This window comes from Uranotaenia lowii, chromosome 1 (genome assembly GCF_029784155.1).
Source record: "Uranotaenia lowii strain MFRU-FL chromosome 1, ASM2978415v1, whole genome shotgun sequence".
NCBI classification, from domain to species: domain Eukaryota; kingdom Metazoa; phylum Arthropoda; class Insecta; order Diptera; family Culicidae; genus Uranotaenia; species Uranotaenia lowii.
In genome coordinates this window covers 192630724-192649939 of record NC_073691.1, presented here as the reverse complement: position 1 = coordinate 192649939, position 19216 = coordinate 192630724, and the positions used below count along the sequence as shown (strand labels likewise).

The window sequence follows — 19216 nt, the reverse complement described above, 5'->3', positions numbered from 1 at the left end:
AAGATCGATTTTACAAAAAAAAATGATCGATTTTAAAACTTTTACAGGCCACATTATCAAAACTAGAAATGATAGGCAGAATCTGACGAAGGATGCTGTTCTCAAATGAATTTAATGTTAAATTGTTTTTTTTTTCTCTAATTTAGGTTTTCTTATACCAAAAAACTAAAAACTGAAAATCAAGTTTGTAAAATTTTGTTTTTATCAATTCCTTAAAATATATTTTTTCTCAACTCTGCCTGCTTTGAAAACTTATTTTTGGTTTTAATTGAAAATTTAATGGATCAAGATAAGAGGAGAAAAAAACTTAAAATTTGAACACTTTTAAATTAAATATTTAAAATTTTCAAATTTGTTAAATTGAAAGAAAACTATGAAATCTTGAAGTTGAAAATAACAATATTTTTTTCATAAAAACTCTTAAATAAAGATTCTTCGAAAGTAATATGATTTTTCAGTGCAGCTGTAAGCTTTCAGATTTGGGAGATAGATATGTGTACGTGTGCGTTGATTAATTTGGACATGATAAAACTTTTACCCTCGTTTCGGGAGAGGGAAACTATACCTACTACAGCTGAACTCCCGATGCTGATTAAGAGTTCCGACACGTTCGTTCGTCTAGCAAAACTAATACATTATTCAGCAGCCATCATCAGACAGACGAGAGATTTCTGGCCGGGTAACACTCTCGTTTCCAGAGGCCTATGAGCTAGGGTGGGCTCATCGTTTCTGATTGCCACTGATTTCCCACCCCCACGCCAAGTCAATGTGTCTAGTGTTAGATAAATCTACTTCATCTGTTGATTTAGTCGTTCGGAGATTTCGTTGAAGGTGCTGATGACTAGGACTTGACAGGGATTAAATTATCGAGAGACCTATTTTTGGTTCTAATTTGTTACTTCCTTTTATAGATTATTTCTAGACTCGAGGGAAAAATGATCAATATTCAGTGTTTCAGTTGTTGTTGAGCTTGTAGATTTGCCATTTCTAGCAAACAAAAGTTTTCACAAAAATGCTTAAATAGCTTGCCAATACCCAATCTGAAAAGTTGAATTGACTTTTCCAAAAAAAAAAATGAATCTTAATATCCGATTGGACGGTCACGTGCCGGTATTTTATATCGTTTTGAAATGTCTCTTCTGGTGCCAACAAAGCATAAACCAGACACCGAAGGATATCCTCTTTCAAAAGTGAAAAAAAGAACCTTTGGACCCCAGTAAAATCGCGACAAATCCCACCAGACGAATAATTTACCGAAAAGGCAAAAGAATAAAATCCGGAAAAATATCCTCGCAAACGAAGTGGTCATAACAGTGCCCCATTCGTTGTGGTTTTTCGGGGACGAGACCTTCCATTTTTTTTTTGCCGGTTGTCTCCCGGAGCGAGGCTGGAGGTGCTGAGATGATTTATCGAAATCATCCCCCCCTACCAGGGTGCCATTACTGCTTCGGTGCCGATGAGCAGACACCTTCCCTTTCCTTAGTCTAATTCGAATAAAAGAACCGAATGGTGTCGCTGTTGGTTTCGAAAAATTATGTTCCATTTTTCGGACCGTTTCATTATTATTTGCTGCTGGCCTATTGCGGATTTGGAAGAATGAGGGCAAAAGGGACACGGGGCAGATTTGTTGCGGATTAAGGTTGAATTTAAGAACATTTTTCTGCTGCTGGGTGGGAGATTTGATTTAGTGGTGGGGAGAAAAAAATCCATGGCACCCTCCAGAATGCCCATTTGATTATGAGACTGTTGATGTTTTTGCAAATGTTTTCAGAGCAAAAAGCCCTGATTTGTTTTCATGTTTTGCGGGTGCTGGGATGCTTCCTTAATTATCCGAAAGATGCACCAGAAAAAGCACCAGACAGGGACGCGTTTGATGATCTGGCACGTAACCTGGGAAAAGGTTTTTATTACCATCAAGGATAATTAACTTTATTTTGTTTGTCTTGTCTGGCAAAACGAAAATAGAAACTGCTCGTTATCACGATTTGTTTTTGTAATTTTTGGCATCAGCTATTTTTGAAAACTGTACAAAGGTGTTTATTTAAATCCAAGAAATTTTGACCATTTTGACAATTTTGAAAATTTTCATAATTTTCACAATTTTAAAAATTTTGAACATTTTGAAAAATTTAAAAATGTTAAAAATTTTAAAAATTATGAAAATGATGAAAACTTTAAAAATTTTGACAATTTTGAAAATTTGAAAATTTTGAAAATTATGAAAATTTGACAATATTTGAAATTTTGAAAATATTTGAAATTTTGACAATTTTGACAATCTTGAAAATTTTGACAATTTTGAAAATTTTAGAAATTTTGAAAATTTTGAAAATTTTGAAAATTTTGAAAATTTTGAAAATTTTGAAAATTTTGAAAATTTTGAAAATTTTGAAAATTTTGAAAATTTTGAAAGTTTTGAATGTTTTGACAATTTTGACAAATTTGACAATTTTGACAATTTTGACAATTTGGACAATTTTGACAATTTTGACAATTTTGACAATTTTGACAATTTTGACAATTTTGACAATTTTGACAATTTTGACAATTTTGACAATTTTGACAATTTTGACAATTTTGACAATTTTGACAATTTTGACAATTTTGACAATTTTGACAATTTTGACAATTTTGACAATTTTGACAATTTTGACAATTTTGAGAATTTTGACAATTTTGACAAGTTTGGCAATTTTGACAATTTTAACAACTTTGACAATTTTGACAATTTTGAAAATCTTGACAATTTTGACAATTTTGACAATTTTGACAATTTTGACAATTTTGACAATTTAGACAATTTTGACAATTTTGACAATTTTGACAATTTTGACAATTTTGACAATTTTGACAATTTTGACAATTTTGACAATTTTGACAATTTTGACAATTTTGACTATTTTGACAATTTTGACAATTTTGACAATTTTGACAATTCTGACAATTTTGACAATTTTGACAATTTTGACAATTTTGACAATTTTGACAATTTTGACAATTTTGACCATTTTGACAATTTTGACAATTTTGACAATTTTGACAATTTTGACAATTTTGACACAATTTTGACACAATATTGACACAATATTGACACAATTTTGACACAATTTTGACACAATTTTGACACAATTTTGACACAATTTTGACACAATTTTGACAATTTTGACAATTTTGACAATTTTGACAATTTTGACAATTTTGACAATTTTGACAATTTTGACAATTTTGACAATTTTGACAATTTTGACAATTTTGACAATTTTGAAAATTTTGACAATTTTGACAATTTTGATAATTTTGACAATTTTGACAATTTTGACAATTTTTACAATTTTTACAATTTTGACAAATTTGACAATTTTGACAATTTTGACAATTTTGACAATTTTGACAATTTTGACAATTTTGACAATTTTGACAATTTTGACATTTTGACAATTTTGACAATTTTGACAATTTTGACAATTTTGACAATTTTGACAATTTTGACAATTTTGACAATTTTGACAATTTTGACAATTTTGACAATTTTGACAATTTTGACAATTTTGACAATTTTGACAATTTTGACAATTTTGACAATTTTGACAATTTTGACAATTTTGACAATTTTGACAATTTTGACAATTTTGACAATTTTGACAATTTTGACAATTTTGACAATTTTGACAATTTTGACAATTTTGACAATTTTGACAATTTTGACAATTTTGACAATTTTGACAATTTTGACAATTTTGACAATTTTGACAATTTTGACAAGTTTGGCAATTTTGACAATTTTGACAACTTGGACAATTTTGACAATTTTAAAAATCTTGACAATTTTGACAATTTTGACAATTTTGACAATTTTGACAATTTTGACAATTTTGACAATTTTGACAATTTTGACAATTTTGACAATTTTGACAATTTTGACAATTTTGACAATTTTGACAATTTTGACAATTTTGACAATTTTGACAATTTTGACAATTTTGACAATTTTGACAATTTTGACAATTTTGACAATTTTGACAATTTTGACCATTTTGACAATTTTGACAATTTTGACAATTTTGACAATTTTGACAATTTTGACAATTTTGACAATTTTGACAATTTTGACAATTTTGACAATTTTGACAATTTTGACAATTTTGACAATTTTGACAATTTTGACAATTTTGACAATTTTGACAATTTTGACAATTTTGACAATTTTGACAATTTTGACAATTTTGACAATTTTGACAATTTTGACAATTTTGACAATTTTGACAATTTTGACAATTTTGACAATTTTGACAATTTTGACAATTTTGACAATTTTGACAATTTTGACAATTTTGACAATTTTGACAATTTTGACAATTTTGACAATTTTGACAATTTTGACAATTTTGACAATTTTGACAATTTTGACAATTTTGACAATTTTGACAATTTTGACAATTTTGACAATTTTGACAATTTTGACAATTTTGACAATTTTGACAATTTTGACAATTTTGACAATTTTGACAATTTTGACAATTTTGACAATTTTGACCATTTTGACAATTTTGACAATTTTGACAATTTTGACAATTTTGACAATTTTGACAATTTTGACAATTTTGACAATTTTGACAATTTTGACAATTTTGACAATTTTGACAATTTTGACAATTTTGACAATTTTGACAATTTTGACAATTTTGACAATTTTGACAATTTTGACAATTTTGACAATTTTGACAATTTTGACAATTTTGACAATTTTGACAATTTTGACAATTTTGACAATTTTGTCAATTCGGTCTTTTTTGTCAATTTTGTATATTTTGTCAATTTCGTCAATTTTGTCAATTTTGTCGATTTTGTCAATTTTGTCAATCTTGTCAATGTTGTCGATTTTGTCAATTTTGTCAATTCTGTCAATTTTGTCAATTTTGTCAATTTTTTCAATTTTGTCAATTTTGTCAATTTTGTCAATTCTGTCAATTTTGTCAATTTTGTCATTTTCGTCAATTTTTTCAATTTTGTCAATTTTGTCAATGATGTCAATTTTGTCAATTTGCCAATTCTGTCAATTTTGTAAATTTTTTTCATCTTTTTCAAATTTGTTAATTTTGAAAAATTTGGTAATTTTCTCAATTCTGTCAAATTTTCAATTTTAATTATTTTGGCCATTTGGACAATTAGACATATTTGTCAATTTTGAAAATTTTGAAAATTTTGAGAACATTGACAATTTTGAATAATTTTATCAAATTTGAACAGTTTCTTCATTTGTGACAATTTTGATTATTTTAAAAAGTCTGTTTTTAATTTAATTTTTTTTTCAAATGTTTCTATTTGTTTAATGTGAGTTAATTTGTATAAAAAATCGTTTTTTTTGGTTCTTTGAAAGTTTATTTTAAACAGAAGTGAATTGGTGTCAATCTGTTGAATACTCTTCGCTTTAGTCTTGAATTTAAAATGTGCATCTATTCCATTCAATTCTTATTAACGATTCATATTTCAATGAGAGGCATGCTCATTGAAGCAAATCATCGCGTCTGCAAAATTATTCAATACCCAACAATTAGAATAATAGATCATCATTCCGATTCTCGATTTGCATTCATTACCCGCTCATCAATTCAGCACTCCGAGGCATTCCAGCGATTTCTCTGCTTCACACGGTGACGAAAATTAGACGCCACCCATTAGAAACCAGCCATCAAAGGATGATGATAGAATTTAACCGCATTATTGAGATCCGCTTTATCCGGACGATAATTATAATTCACACCGGAATCCTAAGTGGAGTGATCCATTTCGCACCATCAAACGATACACGATGTCTGCAATCAACAAACTTCTCCTCCTCTCCCTTGCGTTCATTACAAATTTCCACATTTGTCTGGGCCCACAAATCATCGTCATAAGCCGCAAATTACTACGATCCGATCACTCCCCCATTCCCAACCCTAGAATTGCCAGGTCATGAAAGTGGGGAGCAATTCACGGAATCCTCCAGGCGAAGCAGCAGCTAATCAATCACCTGTTCCCATCGGAAACCGAAAACCATTCAAACTGCCAAATCAGCACTTCCCCAGAATTTCCGCAGATACGATGTCGCACATTACAATTCCAACCCAATCCACCTTCAGTCTCATTCACAACTCACACATGACGTTATTATCACCGCAATCATCAGCACGCCATCATCATCATCGTCGTTGTCGTCGTCAACAGAATCATCCCCGAAGTTGAACTGCCAAGCTGAGCTGATCATATTTATCACGATTATTACCATTACTAGGAACTACCATTATTGGCATCCTTTTACACCTCTACTCGAATCAGACATTCTGACATGGGCAGAGAGCAACAAACATAAACAGTCGTAGTGGAGATGGAAATAATTTAAGTCAATGTTCATCATCCCCCCTTACCCGCTTTGGCTCAGCATGGAGTGGAGTGAATTCATACATTTCAAACGCAGTGAACCCGAGCAAATTTATCATCAGATCCCTCACCCCAAAGTTTCATCATCCCCCCATTCTCTTCACAAATAGCAGAAGAACGAACAAACTGGCTTCAAACGAACCGAAAAGTTCCACCGGTTCCGGATGTGTTCCTCAGGCCTTTCCACCCACACAAACCGTCAATTACAATAGGGGTACAATGTTTGAAAAACTGTCAGTTATGCATGTAAACTCCAGCAAAGCCCCCATGTTGCCTTAACACGAGCGAGCGAGCGAGCGTTCCCATCCGGTGGTAAATTCTTCAAAAAATATCCCCCCTTTCCAGCAAGAAGGATTCACTCAAATATGCTTAACCGACAACGGAAGAAAGCGAAAACCATCCCTCCCGAAATACCTACTCCACATTCCGGTTGAAGTTGTCTTTTGCCTGGCTTTATTCATTCATTTTATTCCATTTTTTCATTTTGCAGCAGAGTGCGTGAAATGTGGCAGCGCATAAATTTATTTATAAATGAAATTTTCATTTTGCTTCGTCGTAAAGCACAGTGGGTAGGTGGAAGTTTTTCGCACAAAGTTGAACTTCATCTTTGTTGTGTGTTGGTTTTTATTTTTGCTGCAACTTGGCAATCAATGGAGCGCGTTGAAGTTCGAAAGAATGGGGGGATGATTTCCACCGACCATTTTGCCGAGGGGGTTCTGTGACTGAATTACGGCTGCCAGTGAAGGAACATCATGTATTCATGTCGGTACGATTCGGGCAAAGGTTTATGAATATGTGCGGGATTGTGAGTAATGGGAATACGTTCTCGGCGGTTGTCGTGAGCCAGGCGGCAGTGGATTTTGTTATTTTATGATTTAAAGTTGCCTCCGGCTTCCAACCGGAAATCAATTCATGCGGAACGAAAAGTTTTGCGCGAGGCTTTCGTTTACGTTGTGAGTTTGATTGTAATATTTGCAACCATCAGACAAGTCTTCTGAATGAAACAACATTTCAAAATTAGAGATGACAAATACAGCTCTGACGATTTTTGAACGAAACTAGACATGAATTTTGGAGAAATCCACAAATAAAATTATTATATTCATTTAGATGCTAAATCCACTTTTGTGAGAAACAGTGAAATGTTCGAAAAAACAACAACGATAAAAGTTTTAAAATGAAAAGTTGTTTACATATAATCAAGGTTGCCGAAAAAAATTCTGTGTTTATGAGAAAAAAAATTCTGACTTTCTGTGATTTAAGCCAAAAATTTTGTGATGGTTTTCTGTGATCCTATTTCCTTGAATTACATTGGAAATTCATGATACATTGAGTCTTTTTAACATTTTGGTTGGAAAAAAATCAATAACATTATCAATGTTATCATACATTTCTAATTCAAGGTAAAAAATCGAAATTTTATAATGGCCGAAAGAAATTTAATTTCGGAAATGCATTCAAAATTCAACAATTTTGTGAAATCTGTAAATATTTCATAATTTTGTGTTCTGTGATGAAAGTTTGCTCAAAATTCTGTGAAATTTCAGATTTTTTTGTGATTTCAGCAACATTGAAGACAATTCCAATTCTGATTTAAAAAAAATCAAAACTCGAAATAAATCGTTTTGTTAAAAATTTTTACAACGGAACACAGATTAGAAATTGAAAATTCCTTTTAATAGCTGAAAATGATAAAAATATCGTTTAAAAATATGCTTTGAGAAATTAAATTTTAATTCGAAACCATTCATCTAGAATTCAAGATTCAGAACTCAAGCAACATATGCTATTTGTTAAATTCAAAAAATTTCAAAACCAAATTCTATTTATTTTTCAAATTAAGGGATGTTCTTCAAAGCCAAACTTAAAAGAATATTACGAAAAAAAAATTTAATGCAGGCAAAAAATAAGAATTTTCAATCAAGAGTCCAAGTGAAGCTGGAAACAGCTTTGGAATAAGTTATTTTAATTTTTTTAATATTTCGAATGCACGTATTGATATCATCTTATGCAGAAAAAATTGTTTAAAAAAAATCTTCTGGATGCTTGAAGAGAAACTTTCATGAGGTTTTTTTCACGAAAAAAAACTTTGATTTTTTTTTTTTAAATTCAAATATAAAGAAAAATTGATAAATTTTAGTTTTTTTTTCAATACTACTGAAACAACAAGAAGATTTAAATAAAAAATGGCTTGAAATATTAAATTGAAATCTATCATGAAAACTGAATTTAAAAAAAATTGCTAAGACTTATACGTTCCAAGTCCACTAAAAGCCAGTCTTTTAAACTCGAATAGCTGTAGTTTTCGATACCTCGAGTCAGATGTCACCAAATATCTTTTGTTGATTTAATAACTTCAAGCCCTGAAATTTCAATCGATCGGCCGTATATCTACCATACATTTCAAAATTTTGAGCGAAGAAATGAAACATAAAGGTAATTTTTTTTTTAAATATAACTACTTTGCACTCGTGTGCCAAAACTCATCACCTGCAAAAGGTTATGAATGTTGTATTTGCTTCAACTTTTAAATTTTGAAAGTACGAAAAATAAAAAAATAAAGTTATTACAATAAAGTAATTCTTCTCTTCGCTGACGGCCTCGAGTATCATTTTTTTATTCAAATTTCATCAAATGCATTCCATAGCAAAATTCTTCTGGATGATTTTTTGATAGTAAAAATTAGTTTTTCTATTTAAAAAAACATGAAAATATAAACTTTACTTGATATTTAGGATTTACAGATGTATACAAACTGACTTGGAAGATTCATTTCCATCAATTTCAATTGAACTATCAATCGAAATTATAAGTCTGCGAATTCTTGCAACTTGAATTCCCCAACGAAGAAGTAAGCTTGATAATTTTATCTTGATTGTGAACTGAATTTTTAATTTAATTCTGAATCTCGATTCTGCTAATGAACTAGGAATTTAAATTTTCGATATGCTTCCGAATATCAAAATGATTTCTGAAAAATACGAAGAAAGGTTTCTGAATTTTGATTCCAGGACAGCATTTTAAATACTAGCCAAAAATTTTAATTTGTTTCGGAGTCATCATGAAAAAGATTGTCGAAATTTTTTCTCCTACGCATCCGGGCCGGATCAATCCAGCCAGTTTTATCTAAAAACCTGGCAAAATCCAGGCATTTGATTTTAAAATATGCAACCTAAAATCTGGGCAATATCCGAAAAATCCGGGAAAATTTGGTCGAAACTCAGATATTTTTCAACAAAACTCAAGAAGGGAAACATTTGAATTTTTTTTCAATGATCAGCTGATCTTCAACAGATTTTAAATCGTATTGTAATTTTCCTAAAAACCGTGAATGATGATTTTGATCAAACTCCTTCAAAATATTTAGGTTTTTACGCAATAAAAAACAAAAGTTAAAATTTCTTAATTTGAGATTTTATTTGATTTTGCAAATAAAGTGATAAAATTCGAGCAAAACCGGGGTTTTTTTCATCGAAACTCGGGCAATCGAATCGAACCTGACTTTTTTTTCCAAATTTTATATCAAATATCTAAGCAAGTCTGGAAAAAACTGGGCAATCTTGCATGCTTAATCATAAATCCATAATAGTGATTCTGATGTTTGGGTTTCAATCTTAATAAAAAAAATTTAAATCATTTTAAACCGACTTGCGAATCTTAATTTAAATGAGAATAATATGAAAAACTCATGAACGTGATTCTGAGTTTTCAGTTTTGGATCGCCAGTTTGAAGCTTTGTTTGAAGTTTCAAAAATCCGGAATAAAATTTTTATGTCATAAAAAAATGAATCAACTTTTCAAAGAAATGCAATAACCAAATTTGAACGATTTCAAAACAGCTTTTCATTTCTATTTTCTAATGATGGTTCGAGCAGATAATCAAGGATCCATATCTTGATACAGAATCCGAAAAATGAAAACGGAAATACAGTTTTGTTTTCAACTAGCAATAATCGCACCTTAGTAGAACTTTATTGGTTACTGTATCGCCACTGCGCAAAGCTATACAGTTTAGATTTGGATGATATGAAACCAGAACCCCTGGAATGAATTTAATCTCATTTGAAATTTAATGTTCAGATATGAGTTTCTATCAACAAAGCGAAATAATTTTTGAATAACTTAGAATTCAAAACCTTGGATTAGTTTTGTAGTTGTAGCATCATCTCTAAGTCAGGCCTGATTGATTTCAAAATTCAAATTTTTTGTGTGCTGTTGAACATTTTACTTGCCTTTTCTAAACACTCAGGAAGGATAGTTTATCCCTCAAAATCCATCCATTCCTAAGGACAGGGTTCTTATTATAACTATTCAATATTTATACCATGTTAAAAAGAAACGATTCAAACTTCTTTTTAAACTTCTTTGAGACCAAATACTTAACAAAAACACATCTTAATTTCCAACATATAGCTTCTTATATCAGCTTTTTCGAGCACTTAGTGTTTTTTGTTGTTGATTAATAGACAACCTTTTCTCCAAAGGTTTTTTTTTCAAATTTTTGTTTATTTGATCTTTAATAACATGAAAAGAAATGATTGCAGCTGGATATTGCGTTAGTATCATATTTTAGTAACGTTATATGGTTTGCAGAACTGAAAATTTGGATCAAATTATATAATTTGTACGATTGAGAAACAAGCGAGTTACAGCGCTTTTAAGCTTTGAGAGTTAAATTAATAATTTAGATTAATGTTGTTTTATCCGGGTTTGCCCGGATATTTAATATAAAGTTTGGGAACACTCCGGCACGAATATCATTAAAAAAAGCCCGGATTTCGCTCGGATATTTTGACTATATTTGGCAAATCAAACAAAAAAAAAACAAGTTGTGTTGTAAAATTATTTAATCAATGCCTACACAACGATTTTTTTTACCAAGTTTTATGAAATTAATCATGAAAGATTTTTTGGAAGCCTTAAAAACGATTTTAAATTAATCGATGAGTTTTGATGAAAATATTTTATTTAATTTTTTTTCTTGATTTTTGTTGAGGAGTTTTTGGGTTTTGTAAAAATTTGCCTAGATTTTGGTCGTCAATTTTGGAATCAAATGCCCGGATTTTGTCAGGTTATTATATAAAACTGTCCCGATTGCTCCAGCCCGAACACGTGCTGAAAAAAGCAGGCAACCTTAATTCAGGTCATTAGGAGATTTTTTTCGTCAAGGCTTTCTGGGAGGAGCAACTATAAAAAGTAAGGATGCAAATCTAAATGTATCATGAATTCAATGGGGTCCTTAGAAGATTTTTTTTTCATTTGGGAGTGTTTGAAAAAAGTTAAACTCATACGTAGTAACAAATTGACACTCTAGGACCGATTTGGGTTAAAAGGAAAATTATTTTGCTGATTGAAACTTATAAATTTCTTTGAAAATAAAAAAAATCAGCCAACATCTGTCTTATTTCTTAAAATCAGGAGAAAGTGAATTCTTATCAGGTTACCAAAATGAGAAAAATTTAGCAAACTCTGAAAAATCAAGCACATTTGCAACCCTGCTTTCCTTTAATGAACCAAATTTTTCTTGTTTTAATTTTCATTTTCAAACAAATTTCATTGTATCACTTATTTTACAGTTTCCTTCTTACAACTTTTCCTATTTAGCTGCTGCTTGTTCTAGTTTTGCATTTATTTCATTCGTATCTGGTTTTTTGTCGAGCTTCCTTACATTCTTGCATCGTTCCTGTTCTTTTTTGTCCTAAATTGACCCCAGATGAGGTATATTTTCTTTTCAATTTTGTTTTCCTCTTTCGAATGTTTTTTATGTTTCCCAATTATGTTTTTTTCATTTTGTGTATGTTTCGTTTGGTTCTTCGATTGGTATTATTTTGTCAAATTTCAATCACCATTCTTTTAACAAAGTATTGCTTTCCATTTTTTTTTTGTTTATTAAGACAACTATTTCTTTATAATTTTTTGCATTATAATTTTGTGTGAGTTTTCTGAAAAGCTTGGTTTTTACAAATTTCGAAAAATGAAAAAAGAAAAATAATTTTAAATTTTAATTTAACTTTTGTTGTAATTTTTTTTATTTCTATGATTTTTTTTTAATTTTTTTTAAGTTTATTTTTATTTCTGTTTTGATCCAAATTAAAAAATTTCTTATTGAAATCCGCACAAGTAACTTTTTCTTGTTGCCTCATTTAAATGATTTTATTATGTCTAATTTTAGGATAAGATTTAAAAATTAGAATTTTACAATTTGAGGCTCAGAGCCAAAAGGGTATGAGTGCAAAAATGGTCGATTTTTAGTTTATAGTGCCAAACATACAAAGACCCTTTTTTTCATACATTTTTGATTGAAAGAAAATACAAATTTTCGAAAATATAAAAAAAAAGATGCCATACACAACACCTTGAAACCGTGTTTCCTCGAAATAAAATTTTATACCCTTAATCCTCTTTTGGCTCCAAGGGCGTCATTTATATTCCATTTTTCAATCAAAAACTTTATTCTTCTAATTTTCCTCTTTTTTCCAATATGTGAGACCTTTTTGGAGGAAATTTATTTAGTGTTAATTCTTGTTTTTAATTTATTTTTTAATTTGTTAAGCTATGTAAATTTGTTTCATCTGTTTCGTATTTTAAATCAATAAGAACTCAAATTTTTCTCTTCTATACCACAATTTTTATCAATTTTTTTTTGTGTCTCCTTCATTCAAAGAAGTTTTAACATTTTTTTTCCATTTTAGTAGTTTAGTCTGTCATTTTTTAGCTACTCTCATTTTGTTAAAATTAAGCCTCTGTTGAAAAGTTTTTTTTTTCTATTATTGTTTGCTATAACTATTTTCGACTGTTCTTTTTTGTTTGTTAAATTAATTTTTATCACAATTTTAGCGCAATTGATTTTTTTTTTATTTTCGTCTTCTTATTCGTTTGAAATATTTTGAACTTTTTTCGTCACATTTATTTCTTCGATCACAGATGTATAAATTTATCTGATTTGATGTTAATTGTTTCACTAGCTGACTCGATTTGCTTTGTTACACCTTTCAAAAAATATATTAAATTTTCTGAAAAAAGTTCAATTTTTTATTGTTTTGAGGGCATTGTTTTTAATCAAATTACAACATAATTCTATTGCAACCCGTAAAATATTTTCGTTTTTTTTTTATTTTCGTTTCGAATTGCAATACAAAGATGATTTGAACTTATCTTCTGAAATTTGATCTGTAAATTTGGTTCCAAGATCTGACTCCATTGCCGGAACGGATCAAGAAATAAATCATGAAAATATAATACAGCCATCTACGGCTTGAATTTGGAAAAAGTGGGGTTTACTAGAAAAAAAATTTAAATATTTTTAAGTTTTAACAAATACGACAACAAAAAATTTGCAGTACAATGAAAAAATTCGTCATAACTATGTCGAAAACGTTACAAAATTATTACAGTCTTTTTTTTTTAAATATGACAAAACTATGATAAAAATGTGAGACAAGTAGTAAAATATTGTCAAATTATGACAATGATATAACAAATGAGAGAAAAAATGACAAAAAATTACGATTATTACAAAAACATATTTACAATTAGAAAAAAATGACAAAAATATGAAAAATGTGGTCATAATATGACAGAAATATGACATAAATTTGACAGTAAAATGACATAAATCCGAGTATGTCAAACTTCGCAATTTTATGACAAATGTATTATCTGTCCCTTTTTTCACATTGTTAGCGCTTTAGTCATGGGTTTGTTGTGTTTTATTTTTTTTTCAATTGTTTGTAATAATTTTGTCATATTTGACAGATTTTTTCCATAATTTGATCTTATTGTCATCACATTTGTCATATTTTTTACAAAGGTTTATTATGTTGCTAAATTGATGTCAGATTTTTGTCATATGTTTGTCATATTTTTGTCATAATTTCGACATAACTTTGTCTTTTTTTAAGATTATTTTAATAATTTTGTAATATTTTTGTCATATTTTGTCATTGTATTGTCAATTTGTGTTATTGTTATGCCATAATTTCGCCATATTTTTGAGATATTTGTTATTTTTTAGAAATAATGTTGTCATATTTTAATCACATTTGTCATATTTTTATAATTTTTCGACAAGTTTCGTCATTCTAATGTCAATTTTTTGTTATATTTATGCCATAATTTTGTCATATATTATAATTGTCAAACTGTTGTCATTTTATTGTAAATTTTTTGTCATATTTGTCAGATTTAGGCCATAATTTTGTCTTGTTTTGACCACATTTATCTTAATTTTGTAATTTTCTTTATTGCCTTTGTCATATTTGGGAGTTTTGTCATAAATTTGTCATTTTATTGCCAAACTTTTGTGATAACTTTCTTATATTTTTAAGATTTTCGTTATGTTTGTACAACATTTGTCATATTTTTTGTCAAATACATTTTCACGCCAAATTTGGTTCAAGATTGGATTCAAGGTTGGATAAGTTCAAGAATTTTGTAAAAAAATTGTAAGAGAGCCCTCTCTCATGTCTGTCTTCCCACTGGAAAAAGAAAAGGGTTCCAAACTCCAAATACACTCTCATGCCAATTTTAATTTTGTTTGAATGATCAGTTCTCGAGTTATGCAGATTTGTTACTTGTGTTCGAGAGACCCTTTCCCACCTTCAAGTGGGAGAATAATAATCTTCTCCTGCCTCAGAAGCCTTCATCTGTCAAGTTTCACGTAAATCGGTTCAGTAGATTTCGAGTTCATAGGGAACAGGCAGACAGAAAGATAGACAGAAATTTATTTTTAAAATTTTTCTCTATTTTGTCATGTTAATGATCATATGAAGAATCTGCTAGGACATAAACATGTTCCATAAGAAAAATAAGAAATGAATTTACGAAATGGATTTCAACGATCACATTTAAGCAACCACAAAATTAAAATCTCATTTTAGGATAGAGGGATTCAATGAATCAGGTCAAAGATCCTCAATTAAAAAAAAACTTTCATGAATCGATTCAATAATATAAAATACAGAATCTGTTTTAAATATTTCGAGATTAAAAAATTGAAAAAATATTATATTATTTGAGTATTGAAATTTTCAGCTAATCAAAATCTTTTGCTACTGCATAAAGTTCAAAGCACGGAGTTCAAATTTCGATTATAACAAAATTTGTAAAATATTTGTTGGTAAGAAAGTGTTTTTTTTAACAGTTTTCGTCCTACTTTTTAAAAGTGTTGAATAAGTTTGTAATAAAAAAAAAACAATTGTACCGAATGTGTAATTTTAACTCCTGATTGCACGTTTGAAAGATTTTTATGCGATTTAATATTATTTTCACTTTTTCTCTTTATTTTAAGAGACTTTCAGCTTTTGCCTAGTTCGTCTCTGTATTTTTACTTTGTTAATGCTTTACACTTGAATAATAATTAAAGATAATATCAATAAAAATGAGTTTAAATAAAAAATGTGAAAAAAATCAATCCAAAGAAAAGGTAAACTATTATTCGAGCGCATTCCGAGAATCAATCAACTTTAACTGAGGGGGAAGATCGTTCATCAAACAGGGCTTCAAAAACTTTATCCGTTCACAAAAATGTTTGCTAACGTTCAGAGAATTGACACTAGTCAACACATGCACTAAAGAAATAAGGTTTTGATTTATGTTTATTCACAAAGGCATCGTTCTCAATCAAAATCGGGGGAAAGTTAGAAAGTTTCACGCTAACCGAATGACAAAATAGCAACTTTAATCAGTCAGAACAACAAACAATAACAACGAACTAGACAACATCGAGAAAATCCGACCTCAATTGAATTTTCTATTCTAACGGGAACAGTCGGCAGATGTTCAATTTTTGCGACTCACGCGACTCCTAAGGGGTAAGGGGGGATGAACTTGAACAATATATGGTGTACAGAAGATTGGCTCACTATTGGGTTCGGGGACGACAAAACAAGATTAATTATTTACAAAATCGTTGTTCAAACAAGAAAACGAACGTCGCCATCGCCATTCGAAATTGTGGAATCAATTTTTTTGTTTTCTTTTATCGCCACCCCCGTACACAAATCTGATTTGCTGAGACAAATATTGGCACGGACAGCAAACCGGAGAGACAGACAAGGACACGCACCCAACGACTTTTGATCATTGAAACCTCTTGGAACAATTCTGTGCTGAATAAGAGGGAGGGGGAGAGAGAAAATCGATTTGGACCTAACGGTGGTGGTGTCCTTTCTAGAAGAATTTGCGAAACACAGCGCGGTAATTATATCGGAAGGAATGCGGAACACCGGAGGGGGTCGCATCATCCTCCCTTTCCGTGAATCCTTCGAGTCAAGTGGAGTGGTTTCGGTGGAAAGAGATTGTTTTTCTAGAAGCTTGCAGGGTGAAGGATTTAATAAATTTCATTAGTGAATGTCATGGTGGTTTGAGTTTTCTAATTCTGAGCTGAAGTCTTTCGGTTACTCGAAGGAAGGATGCGGGAGTTGATTCCAAATTTTCGAGCTACTGAACTATGACTGTTCTAGTTTTAATCTTTTGGGAAGTAAGAACAAGTAGCTTTAAAAAAGAAAATTTGATTAAAATTGCGTCGAGTCATTGAAGAGAAAGTTGGAAACACATTGTAATTTTAAGAAAAAAAATGAATTTGAAATGAAAAAAAGTTAGAGGTGTATGATCTTTCAAATCAAAAAAGTTTTCAGAAACTTCTCAGCAAAATTCCACCAAACTGAAACGAAGTAATGCATACCTAACCTCAAACCCATTATCCCCTAGCCAGCAGAAAGTACAAGGGAAAAACCAAACATCAAGTGAATTTGGTTACGAACTTTGGGTGGAACTTCGATGCACAGCTAAAGTTCCTAAGCCGCTTAGAAGGACGGATGCCGAAGAGGATTTCCAGCAACCGGGACCAGGACAAACCAGGGTTCAAGAAATTTCGCAACAACAACGACGTCAGACGCCCCCGGAAGTTACTCATCCGCCAAATTTGTTTACCCAAGTGCCAGTCAGTTGTCGTCGTAGTCCTTCGTCAGAGTTGTGGATTACGATCAATGAGTTACGTTCTAGTTTGACTAAGATCTTAGTCAGGGGTAGGTGATTATTTTTGTGATGACCTGGCGCATGGCAACGCGGTGAAGGATTTTCTACACGGATTGACTGAAGGCTAGTGGGGAAAGGGGGGATGATTCGAGAGAAAGTCTACCGGAAGTCAACACACACTTATCCGTGCAGCAATCTCCATTTGATACACACCACGTTCTTCTTCGCTGGTTAGATTCTGTTCCAGTTTTTTTTTTGGTTTGGAGTTTTGAAATTTGCTGTCTCTGTAGTTTCGTATGAGTAAGTTTGATTTTGAAAAATCCGCTTCAATTAAAAAGTGGTAAGCCACTCTTTGGTGTGATCAATGTTTTTTTTTTCATTATTTTCTGGGGCTTTCCATTTCATTCAACTGTTTTCTACATTTACTCATGTTTTGTTTTTACTTCTCGTTTTATTTGTATACATAAGTGTAATGGCTCAGCAAAAGAGTATTTTATCACAACGAATCTCTTGTTTTTTTCTTCAGAATTGGACGTAGAGGCTTTTAGTGAATGCCGAATCCTGAACATCTTAGTACATGGTGTAGATGGTGATAAGTTTTTAAGAGGTACGTAGTAGAAAGCTGAAAAAGTTGTGTCGTTGCTCACCGTAAGAAAAACTTTCAAAAAATTTGAAATAAGAGTCATAAAAATTGTCAAAATTGTCAGAATTGTAAAAATTGTCAGAATTGTCATAATTGTCTGGTGTTATCTCGAAAAAACTTGCCGAAATTCGGCTTTTTGCCTGTTTTTTCTGAAATCCAAATTTTCAGCTTTTTTTCTTATTTTCGATTGAATAGATATTTTAAAGGATTATAAAAACTAAGGTCAAAGTATAAGAAATTAAAAGATAATCAAGATAGATTTTGAATTTTATTTTTCTTACATTGAACCAAGTGTCAGTTCCACTTGCGAGTAACAAAATGTTCATGAATATTGGAGGAACCTACGATAGTTCGTACCTCTATCAAAAAGTGAAATAAAAAGCCGAAAATAGGAGAAGGTTATTGCGTTTGAAACTTTAATGAACCCAGCATGGCAAGTCCGGCAAGAAACTTCGAACCAAAAGCTCTTCCATTTTGAAAGAAAACATATGGGAAAGTCACGTTTCTTTCTTTCTTCGGCGTCGGTCCTGCGATAATCAGATTTTCACCAGGAGTCGTTTTTCTTTGCATAAGTAAAAGGAACACAAATGTCAAGAAAAGGGTTGAAAAAAAAAAAGCAACGCAACACTTTCTTTCTTGCTTTCTTCCAACGGACCACTTCCGGTCATTCACCATACCATCAAGTCCTACATTTCGCTAATGAAAGCTGGCAAACAAACCAGGGTGTGGTTGATTTTTGGTTGAAGGTTGTTTTGTTCCTGCAGCATTTCCGGAACGCTAGTATTTCTGAACTATTTTTTCCGTGGAGAATTTCCCCAAAGGAAAAGTTCTCACTTGATGATTGTACCTCCGAATGATGGAAGTCTCTGCTTTAATTTCCATTTTCAGGTTCTTTCGAAAGGTGGACAGGAATTTTCGTTATCATTAATCACCCGAGGGTGTCAGCGTACGGTTTGTTCGGTTTTCCTTTTTCCGTTTTATTTTGTCCAACCCAGCTTCTTGGTATTTGGGCACTTATTTAAGAATTATGGAGGTTTTGGTAGGTTTTTAAAAATGGAAGCAGAAAAAATTTTAAATTTGTTGACGAATTTTGTGAACTATTTTCAGGCAGTAGATTGGTTTCGACTTTACAACTGTTCACTTCGAATCCAGTACGGAGAATTAGAAGCCGAGTTA

At 30.9% G+C, this 19216-nt stretch overlaps 1 protein-coding gene and 1 pseudogene across 1 annotated transcript in view; both read right to left on the bottom strand.

The window, feature by feature from the left end:
• Nucleotides 1-18626, bottom strand: part of LOC129738256 (uncharacterized) — a 57461-nt gene extending 38835 nt beyond the window's left edge. Inside the window, exon 1 of the mRNA XM_055729440.1 lies at nt 17611-18626. The gene's annotated coding sequence lies outside the window, so the exon portion shown is untranslated. The remainder of the gene's footprint in view (nt 1-17610) is intronic.
• On the bottom strand, nt 10236-10424 carry LOC129740744 (U4 spliceosomal RNA; annotated as a pseudogene).
• Nucleotides 18627-19216: the final 590 nt, after the last annotated feature.